This window comes from Limulus polyphemus, unplaced genomic scaffold (genome assembly GCF_000517525.1).
Source record: "Limulus polyphemus unplaced genomic scaffold, Limulus_polyphemus-2.1.2 Scaffold73, whole genome shotgun sequence".
In the NCBI taxonomy this organism is placed as follows: Eukaryota; Metazoa; Arthropoda; class Merostomata; order Xiphosura; family Limulidae; genus Limulus; species Limulus polyphemus.
Genome location: NW_013665683.1, coordinates 1,110,777 through 1,122,650, shown reverse-complemented (window position 1 = coordinate 1,122,650; position 11,874 = coordinate 1,110,777). Strand labels below are relative to the sequence as shown.

At 33.9% G+C, this 11,874-nt stretch overlaps 1 long non-coding RNA gene across 1 annotated transcript in view; it reads left to right on the top strand.

Annotated features, from left to right (window-relative positions):
- The window catches only part of LOC111087624, a 27,760-nt gene extending 17,951 nt beyond the window's left edge, over nucleotides 1–9,809 (top strand). The window contains exon 2 of the long non-coding RNA XR_002612287.1: nucleotides 9,445–9,809. This is a non-coding gene — a long non-coding RNA (uncharacterized LOC111087624). The remainder of the gene's footprint in view (nucleotides 1–9,444) is intronic.
- The last annotated feature ends 2,065 nt before the right edge of the window (nucleotides 9,810–11,874 follow it).

Genomic DNA, 11,874 nt, shown 5'->3' with positions numbered 1-11,874 from the left:
TGCTCTTAATAGAGTTGGTACTAAACTAAGCTTCAATATAAAGTACTTCACTATACTCTTGATAACTCAACACTCTTTTACATTCCACAGCTGAATAGCCTATAACACTTTGAATCACTTGCTTAAATTGCTCCAATAGCCTATTTCACTCAGAACTCACTTTCTAAACTAGAGCGCGCATTTCATGCTCTTTACATAATCTCAAATACATTCCAGAAATTTACGGAACCGGGAACAATGGGACGAATAGAGCAATCTAGATGTTTCACAAACTTACAGAAAATACATGAAAGTGTTACACATATGGTTTGTTTGTTTTTCCTGGTGCTTACCTATCGCCGTTATTTGAAACAGTACATTTTAATCAAACACCTTTTAGCAAATTAGCATTTTTCTCAGAAATTTGACGAGGTAAAAAAAATTTCAAAGACATTTTCGTAATCAGCGCACTGAAATCTACGAAGATAATGTATTTTCGTTAAAGAAACCAAACCTTTGTTGACCAGTATAATTATTCAATGATCTGATAGTAACAACATGTAATAACATTTTCTTCAAAATTTACGTAAACTGTGTTTTAAGAATCATTAAACAATACTTTAATGACTTGTTCATACAACATCTACATCCAATTTATTGAGACAACAAACCAAGTAGATAAAATTAAAGTGTTTTATGATTATCAATGATTTTCTGAAGGATTCGATTCTTTGAGCATTACCATCAACTGAAAATTTCATAGTAATTTACATCCTCAGCTTCTTTGTGCCGTGCAGACTAAAGAACGTATAAAAAGTATTTTTCATATTTAGATAATGGCTAGAATCGATTTAAATCTCTAAGATTTTGGCTAAGTTTTTCTTTCTGCGAATATTTAAATATTTGTATTTAACATACATGTCTTATTATGGACGTTTGTAATGAAACGAAAATTAATTATTTTTCTTCTTTATTGTAAAAAATCCTGACTGTCTCGGGACTTGTGGAGCTTTTCCCTTACGTGTCGTTGTTGTTGTTTATTAAGCACAAAGCTACACAAAGGGCTATCTGTGCTCTGCCCACCACGGGTATCGAAACCCGGTTTCTAGCAGTATAAGTCCGCAGACATAACGCTGTGCCACTGGGGGGCCCTTACGTGTCACATAACCTCAAATAAATAAAGCATACAGATACTGTTTATCACAACTATAAAAAGTTCGGTATAATCTTATATCTAACAGGAGGAGGCTAAGCAAGGCGTATTGTTTATTTTAGCTAGCTACACAATAGGCTATCTGCACTTTGTTCATCACAAAGAATCGAACTTCGAATTTTAGCGTTGTGAGTTTACCGCTTACCGCTGACCTACTAGCGGACAGCAAGTTGCAATGAGATTTTTATGGAAAGATGAAACAAGTCATGTTTATGAAAGATCGAATATAGTTAAACAGTAGGTTAGTCAGACTTGTATCAATCAACTAGAATTCCCAGGTCACTCGGCGGTAATGCTAAAAATTGGGTTTACATATCCATGGTAGGCAGATCTCAGATAGCCAACCCATTGTGATTAACACAAACCAAACCGTAGCTTACCGCTGACCTACTAGCGGACAGAAAGTTGCAATGAGATTTTTATGGAAAGATGAAACAAGTCATGTTTATGAAAGATCGAATATAGTTAAACAGTAGGTTAGTCAGACTTGTATCAATCAACTAGAATTCCCAGGTCACTCGGCGGTAATGCTAAAAATTGGGTTTACATATCCATGGTAGGCAGATCTCAGATAGCCAACCCATTGTGATTAACACAAACCAAACCGTAGCTTACCGCTGACCTACTAGCGGACAGAAAACTTGTTTCATCTTTCCATAAAAATCTCATTGCAACAGACTCGATAATTCTAGAAACCACATACGCGTAGTTTTATACAACTCAATATTCAGGAAACTACACTTTCATGATTGGTATTTCCAACGGGAAACGTGCAGCAGTAAATTATAAAAGGTTTCGAATTTCTTACAACTATTTTTATATTCGTACGATTTTTATGTAAAAATATTAAGAAATTGACTGTCGGATTAGTTTAAAAGCTTGTAAAGCACGTCTTCACAAGAAAGAGCAAATTCTAGTTGATTTTTTTAAACTAAAGAGTTGTTACTAATTAACAATTTTACTTAGATAATCTTATAGAACTATTAACCATGACAATAATTGATAACAGATCGCCACAACCTTACCATAAGTATTTAAATGACCTGGTACGGCCTCAAAATCTATAAGGAATTTAAGGAATTATAAACACTTACCTGTAAATTAGTTAAAATCGACAACAATCTGACTATTCTCAACAAACGTAGACAGCATAATGCAATTCCTAAAAGACTTAAGTAACATTACGTAAAAAGCACCTCAGTTTCAATTGTATTAACCCAGAAGCTTCATAAAACCGTGCTTCAAGATAGGATCAGATATTACCATAGAAATATAAAAAAGAGACACGGAATAATATTAATGCTTTATACTTGAAGATAGAAAAAACAGTATAGAACCTAGACTCATTTAAGATAAGCAAAGCTATTCAAATTTCATACCAACTTACGCCATTACGTACTAAGGAAGTTCACATAAAGAAACTCATAATCGGTTCCCAAGTTAAGAAGACTTCATATGTGAAAGAAAAAAACATTAATAAAACAAAAAAAAACTACACTAAGTAAAGAACTAGGCTTTGCTATAACACACAAAAAATACTCAATCTTAGATACAGTAACAAGCACAGAAGACACAATTTACAGCCTATCAGAAACAGAATAATTTAAGACAGCAATGCAAAAAAAAACATGAAAAATAAACCCCGCTATACCAATGAAACAGAAAATAAACTCCCTCATTAACTTAAGGGAAGAAGGTACCACAACACTTCTACCAGCAGGCAAAGATAATATCACTGTAATCGTGGGCAAAGAATACACCATCAAGCTCCAAATTCTAGTTGAACAAGGTCACTACACGAATATCAAGTGTTGCCCAACAGCTAACAAAGAGAGAGAAAAAAAAATAACCAACTCGTAATGAAACATAAAAACGGACAGAAACAGTCAAGCAACTGACATTACATAATAGCATCATCCCACACAACCTAACATTTATAAGCAAGGCTACCCTCTCAGTCCCATAGTTAACTTCAAAAATTTCCCATGCATAGATATAATATTATCATTATCAGGTAAAACATCCTCACACGTTAAAACCAGATTATAAAAGCAATCACGATAACCTCACAAGGCAAAAATGATCAATTTAAAATTCAACCTATTCACTAAAGTACGAACCCTTGAAACTAAAAATACTTCGACAACAGCTTGAGGATTATAGAATTCCAAAGGGGAGCATCCAAATGGCACGGCAATATCCACGATATAAAACTCAAAACTTTCTACATCAATACAGCCTAGCCATGGGTTCACTGCTATCACCAACACTCAGTAACCTATGCATGGAACATATCGAAAATAATGCCATGACAACAGCTACTTTGAGACCCAGTATTCCACAATTAATGAACCACCTGAACAGACAGCTTCGAGTGATACAATTCACAATAGAAAAAGATGCACTCCCATTTCAAGACGTGGTGGTTACCAAGATATGTAGCTCAAATATCACATCAGAACTTTAGAGGAAACCCATAGATACTGGTAAATACTTTGACTATTGATCAAACCACCCCAGTAGTTCAAACTACGTGCGCCATAAACTGCTTTATCTTTGGAATGAATAATATTTCTACTACAGTAGACTGAACCCTCTTTAAAAATGGATACCTTAAACACTTAATAAAGAAGACAAATACCAAGAGAAAGCAGAAAAAGGATCACACAAACACGGCCATGTTCCCTTTGTTAAAGGTCTTTGTGAAAACATATTGAAAAAATATAAGAAGTAATAAATATAAAATCAAAGCATTATTCAGAAGCTACATCGCAATACGATCACAATATATGCATACCAAATCACCTAAACACCCAATGGAGGCCAAAAACACCATTTACAGCATCCCTTATTAGTATGGACCCTAATATAAAGGAGAAGAAAAATGAACAATAAAACAATAAAACTTTAAGTGATAGCTTGGGCTTCATAGCTGTTTTAAATTAGCACTTAGTAAAAATAAAATTTGGTAAGTGCAATTCATGTTGGGCCCATAATAGGATGCATAGCAATGAAACGTTGAAAATTAATTATATTTTACATGATTATTTCTTCCAAACATATCATTATATCTTTATGAACTTATTTCTATCGTAAGCCTGTTTCTTGTTTTAAGTCACCTGTATTCTAGAATATAGTACTATAACAACAACTTCGAATAGGAAAATTTGATGCAGTCGTTGTTAGTGATTTTTTCTTCACTTCCATTTTTTTTTTTTAGTTAATCAAATACCAGACTGTGAATCTGAGAGTTCATGGCTGCAAATATAGGAAATCGCACTCCGCACTTTAGGACTGTGGGTGCGTTATAAGAATGAGAGTCTATTCCACTATTCGATTAGAGCAACCCAAAATTTGGGATGGGAGCTGCTTTTCCTCTAGTCTATCAGTTCAAAATTAAGGACGGTTGTTGCAGATAATTCTTGTATAGCTTTGTGCGGATATCCAAACAAGTTTTTAAATAAAATAAACAGTAAAACTTAATCTTGTTTCTAGCAAATGACGCACTCGTGTAAGTAGCTCGTGTTTTTTATATTATAACGAAAACAGGAAGATTCATATGATAGCGTGCATTATAGTGAGAAAAATTACTGTAATCCGGGCAATTTCAGTTTTTATTATTTAATGAAAAAATACCAAAACGTTAGTTTTATTTTGAAAGAATAAATGTTTCTTAGCTCATGTCACTTGTTTATTATTACAAAGTTTAGTAAAGTGCTCAGATGGTATGATTATTGATCGAAGCTTGTGACCTCAATTGTTATTGCGAAAATAAAAATACAACTTAAAGATGTTTGTTTTTGAATTTTGCGCAAAGCTACACGAGCGCTATCTGCGCTAGCTGTCCCTAATTTAGCAGTGTAAGACTAGAAGAAAGGCAGCTATTCATCACCACCCACCGCCAACTCTTGGGCTACTCTTTTACCAACGAATAGTGGGATTGACCGTCACATTATAACGCCCCCACGGCTGAAAGGGCGAGCATGTTTGGTGGGACAGGGATTGCGAGTTGAGCGCCTTAACCACCTGACCATACCGGGCCCGATTTAAAGAGATCAAAGTACAAATTAGTGATGACTTACTTAGACAGTTTTTATCAAATGTTTTAAATATCATCTCTAATGTCACGCATATAAGAGCTATAAAAGTTTCTATAGTCTTTCAACTTAATAACAATGAAATTTTATTATACAGTGGCTAGACTGAAATTTTGGAAGAGGTGAAACTTCCTTATGTGATTCGGACCGTTCCGCCCCATTTTAACGACTAGGTTAAAAAAAATTGCCTTTTATTTGTCCACTAAGTCCTGTTTGTTGCTTTATAAAGGTTGTTTACTAATTGTAATTCTGTTTATCTTTTCCTGTTCTTTTTCATTTCTGTGTATTATACAAGATGTTTATATTACACGGATGTTGGTGAATAAACAACATTACGTCTAATAATCCTCCCCACTTGCTTGTGTCACGGAGTGTTTGTTGTATTCTTACTACATCTCTCTAACAAACTCAACGTTTGTAGTTTGATAGCGAATAATTCACAATCAACAATAAATTCAATACATTTCGTCAGTAGGGGATCCGGGATATGGGTCTGGACGTTGTTAGAGCCACCAGCCTACTGGCAGACCTGTAGAAACCAATAGCACAGCTGGAGGGGAGGGGGGAGTCTGCAGTGAACGAAAATGTGGAATTTTTGTGTGTACGGAAAGTAGAATAGAAGATTGCACAAAACTTTAAATAGTGTTTGCAATTGAATGAACCGAAAAAGGAATAACGTTCTATCTTTAATTCTAAAGTAGTAATACCCAAATTATGGCACCGAGAATAATTACTAAATCCAGAAATGATTATTTAAACTCGTAAGTGGTGAAACTACAGGCTACAACTGCATTACCTAGTCGTCTCATGATGTCATTGACTATTCTGACAACCCCTAGTTTTTAAGATGACGTAATAGAAGGAAGATATTTTCCACCTTTGTGAATTGAGAAAGGAAAAAAAATACTCAGAAACAGAAAATGGGACTATTAGTCACACAAGTTCTTGTTCGAACTGGTCTGTCATCCATACAACCGGGGATATCAGAACACTGAACTTTGCCAACCAGTCGTTTTTGTTTATTCTTCTAAAACCTATATAACATTTTCATTTCGAATTCACTTGGCATTTCCGTTTACGTCGTGTTATTAAAACAAATTTGGGCATTTCTTTTATTAAACATGGTTTCAGATTACTATTATTGTATCCACATAAATAGATCAGTGCTTTCAGAAAATCTTACTGTAACTTTGTATTGTTAATAATCGATATTATGTATTTTAATAGTACAAAAATGTATGGCTAATAACTGTGTTTTGTTAAGTGGACTGTGTTAAAAGACTGAATGAGCAGTTTTCGCAAAACTTCTGTTATTATGGTTCTGCATGAGATTACTTGTATTAAACTGTAATAAACAAGGTGCCTTTACTATTACAACTTCTTTACCGCTACAGAAAATCGGTTTGCTGGAGCAAATAATATTACGAAAAAAAGAATTGTTGTACTTGTATATATATAGTCTCACCGAAAACTGTCTTTCTTTTAAACATTGACGATTTTCTTGCAAATTCTGTCACGTCAGCAGTTATCAAACAAGCTGGGACCTGCTATCACCTGATCCTCCTCTCAGCTGTGCCGGTGAGTCATACGTAGGAGCTCTCTCTTAGCGAACACTGCCCACAAAAGTCTTGAAGTATCTAAGAGTGACTCACACCTTATTTAACTCACCAGCAGGTGTCACTACGGTGGCTAGTAGTCTGATTTTACTGATCTCAAGCTTTGTGTGTGTCTGAAGTAAAGATTAGCCGTTGGTGTCTTCGCCTATTGAACCACCACGTCGCTATGATAAACATATTATCACTTGAAATCGGCAAGTAAACAGGTTGTTTTGGTTTTCGATCTCCCAGCAAGTTACGCAGTCAGTGAAAGAAAGCTGCTAGCGCATATATGTAATGTGAATTAAAACACAACATCGCTGGGATTCCGAGTTACTGCAACAAGCCAAGGTGGTATGGTTATGGTTAGGTGGTTCTTTGTCTGTTTGTTGTTAAACACAAAACTACACAATAGGTTATCTGTGCTGTGCCCACCACGTGTATCGATACCAGATTTTTAACGTTATAAGTCTTCAGACTTGCTGAAAGGCGTTAGGAGGTGCACATTGATTTGTTCTACCTAGTTATACACTCTATGACCATGTAAGGGATATTTAGTAATATGTGTATGCATTACTTACAAGTATTAACGTAAGTAAAAATAACCCAAGAAAACAGAAAAATGTTATTCTGCGCTGTGATTATTCTTGGGTGTCGACATTTGATAAAAAATAATTTACAAAACACAGACTTTACATATGTAAATATCTCTGGTTTATAAATACATAATGTACAAAACTGTGTCTGCTTCTTACACCATAGAAGTATATAGAGACAGCTTCTTCTACCATAAAAAGCTGGCATTTTCTGTAATCAAAAACGCGATTTCTTCTGCCATCTACTGATAGTTTCATCTACCATATAAACCAATTTCCTCTACTACATAAGTCAGCTTCTTCTCTCTTTTAAGCCAGCTTTTTCTACCATATAAACTTAGTTTCTTCTACCATAAAGCCAGCTTGTTCTGTCATTTAATGTGTTTGTTATGGATTTCGCGCTATCTGCGCTGGCCGTCAATAATTTAGCAGTGTAAGACTAGAGGGAAGGCAGCTAGTCATCACCACCCACCGCCAACTCTTTTTTACCAACGAACAGTGGGATTGACCGTCACTTTATAACGCCCCCACGGCTGAAAGGGCGAACATGTTTGGTGTGAGGGGGATTCGAACCCGCAGGTTGCGAATAGAGCGCCCTAACTACCTGGCCGTTCTGTTATTTAAAGCCAGCTTTTCTTCTATGTTAAACCAACTTCTTCTTCAATATAAAGTCATGTGTTCCTGCCTTATACAGTTAGCTTCTTCTACTGTATATATAGCCAGATTTTTCTAATATAAAAAGCCAGCTTTTTCTGTCGTTATTTTGACCGTCACTTAAAAAATAAAAAATTTTTCTTTAATACTTAAAATCGCTTATATTAAAGTTTTAAAACAAAACAGCCTAAAAAGTGAATTATTCGAGTGTAACTTATGGACATGGTTTACTTTTGTGACAACTTTAACATCTGCCATCGTGGCAAACGGGAAATATTTTCTTGAAATTATTTTGTGGGAAAACGTGAGCATTGTTTCAAAAAGTTAATCCTGAACACACACACACACACACATTTAGCTATGTATCTGTTTATCTCTTTATCGACAGATATAAATTAGTGTAAACAAATCATAAACCAGTTTCTTCTATTCTCGAAAACCCAAAATATCACTTCTGGTATTTATATCTATATATCATTTTTACAACTTGTACCTATTGAAGGGAATTGTTTTGAATCCATAGAGCTATTTATTAATAACAATTTCCTTTTAATACAATACTCGTATTATTAACAGTTGGTTTCTCTCTGATACAAAAAAAACCTTAATGTGGGCATAGATTACTGTCACTAGTAAACCCTGGAGACAGTGGATTCTCACCTCCACTTTTCCTTTTTTTTTTTTACTTCGTGACATAGTTATTTGTAGGCGATACCGGCCTTGAAAGCTTGCACAAGTCCGTACAAGTCTTAGAAGTTCGTGGCCTAATCAAGTGTGCTAGAACACAGCCAACAGTACACGTGAATCGTGTTCATCTCAAAGTGATAATTTCATAACCTTGACTTTCTATTAAAGTTCAATACAAAATATCATGCTACATATTACATGCTTCTCATTGTCTCGTGAAAAGAATCAGAATAATAAACATATCACTTTAAAATAAATACTTCTTTATAAAAAAAAACACCTTTTAGCGGCGTTTTAGGGTAAAACAATGAGAACAGAAACTGTAGAAAATATTTCTAATTTTTATTCATTTGCTACTTTAGATGTTCGAAAGTTTTAAATATTTTTTTCTAATATATCTATAGCAGTTGAGCAAAGTATTTTATTCTACGAGAACTATTCTACTGATTTAGTTATCAAACACATTAAAAAAATATCTTAATGTCATATTAGCATATGGTGTTACAAATAAACAGCATTCAGGACATACTATTTTTTGACCATAAAAAGTCTATATTGCATATGCGTACATATTGTTGAATGTCCTTTAGTAAATTTATATATTTCTTTATTTGTCTTTTCAGGTATCATTGCGGGAATTTGGTGACTTCTCTTATGGTGACTTCATTTTCTTCTACTTCCCTGGTAACTTTAGTTTATGGTAACAATTTGAAAACACATTTTGTTATTTCTGATACCTGCCCCTAATGATGTTCTTTAGATATGGGTAAAATTAATACAATTATTTAGAAATGATAGTATATTAGATTGTTATATCATTTGGAACATGTACACAAACTGACTATACAATGATGTCTTTTTGTTTTGAACAGAAAAGTAACATATTGCAAATTACCATCGTTAAGTCAAATCTGGCCAATAACCCTGTCTGTTGGCCTATTATTTCACTATTTGTAGCGAAAAGTAAAGATCACTTTTAGCATTTCAATACGTTACTTATAACTTTACTGTCATTAAGTATAAAACAAAATAAGAGAAAGCACTGTTAATTGGTCTTAATCCTCATGTGTTATCACCCCTTTTTCTTGGTACAACATAATGTTTAAGGTAATCAACAACGCTAAATATTCTAACCTGTAGCCGTTTAAGTGTAGTCAAATATTATTTCTATTTGTAGTATTAAATCAATATTAATAACAGTTATCAATCTTCATTAATGAAAATATCTCAGTGTACACGTTTTAAGAAATGAAAATCATAAAGTTAATAAGCAGAAAACATGTCATTTTTGCTGTATTTCATCATTTTATTCAATTGTTGTCCTTCCGACAATCATAGATATTCAACTGCCTGCAAAAACTAGAAGCAAAGATGTGTCTGCTTTTGTATCGTATAATATACTTAGTGGTGTAGTGCTAGAGCCCTACCAAAGTTTGTCAGGCTTGTACGCCATCACCAAGGTAAAAATCTCATGTTCAAAAACTTATTTCTATTTTTGTGAGTCCATTTTAAATAAAGAAAATACGTGCAGAACTAATTATCTGAGACTACTTACAGTGGTAATAAATTGAATACCATATGTTACCGAGAGAAAGCACGCAACTCAACTTCCTATAAATTATACAGCGAGGAAAAATAACAGCTTCAGTTTTATAAACAACAGTCTCCAAGCAGTATTAATAATTTTGGCTTTTATAATGCTTTACACACTTCCTGTCCTGCAAACACGAATAACTGAAAAAAAAAAGTTTCCTTGTATATTATGCAAGTGATAAGCCTTTTAAAATGTGTACGTTTTAAACAGGTAGTGTAATTGTAAAATGTATTTTATTAAGTAGTTTAATGCCATATGCGTCTACCTTATTAACCACGTGACACATAAGTTTCACCAATTTAACGCTCGGATACTTGCTCTTGAGTAGAAGTGGTTGCACGGTGCCTGATGCCTACTCCTGAGAGAGAGATGACAGCGATCTAAAAGAACTCTACCAGTGGACACTGGAGATCATAAACAGCCAAAGTGTTACCTGACACTGCGAGTTTACTTATGTGTAAACTGGATAAATTATTTTTTATATACATATTTTTAGTTTTGAAGTGTCTGAATTAAGCTCAAAATTCAAGTACCAGAGCAGAGCTCCGGAAGCACTACCTGTGAAATTGTACTAGTAATTTTACTTTTACATGATTCATAATACCATTAATATTTCCTTTTAAACGCCATTTTTAAAATTAGGCCTACAAGTAAGGCAGTTTGGAAACGTTAAGGAAGAAATAAACTAATTTGTCATCTTTTCATGGACTGGACTTCGAAATATTTTCACCAAATAATTTAAAATTACTCGCCCAACGAAAGAACAATGTCATAACAGTATAATACAACGAAGTTACAATTTAAGGTGAAAAGTTCGAATCATATCAGAGTATAACAAAAACTAATAATTCAAACTCCAGAATAAATGCACTAATAACTACAGATTGAAGTCTTCCTTGGAGTTTTCATACAAAGTACTGTGATTTTGTTTCAGTATTGTTTGTGAAAGCGAGTCGATCTCATGGGATATTTTCTTTACTTTACTGCAAATAGCATGAACACTTTTCTCCAATTATACATTGATTAAGAAGTTCAAATTTAAGATTTCATGTACAGAATGTCCAAAAAATTATTGAAATTCAGTTTAAACACACACACGAGCCATTTATATATGAAACTACTTTTCGCTCGAATTAAGTTTAATTTTGGAAATATTTAGTTTTTGTCTAGCTGCATTTAAAATATCAAGTTAGTTAGAACTTATTACGGTAGAAAACTTTTATCTGTTATCCAGTAAAGTTTTTCTGCAAAGTAACTACATATGTCTATATAATATACAACTTTTTGTGTTCGAGTTACTACAGGTAAATGTGAATAAGAACTTGAATCACCAACATGAACAGCACCTCATGTATACGTGGGTTAAACGGGCAAGTTAGACACCCTATAGGTATAGCCATAAAAATAGTAAACCATAGAGCGAGGGAAGTCAGCCACAAGGGCTTTATTCCACACTTTT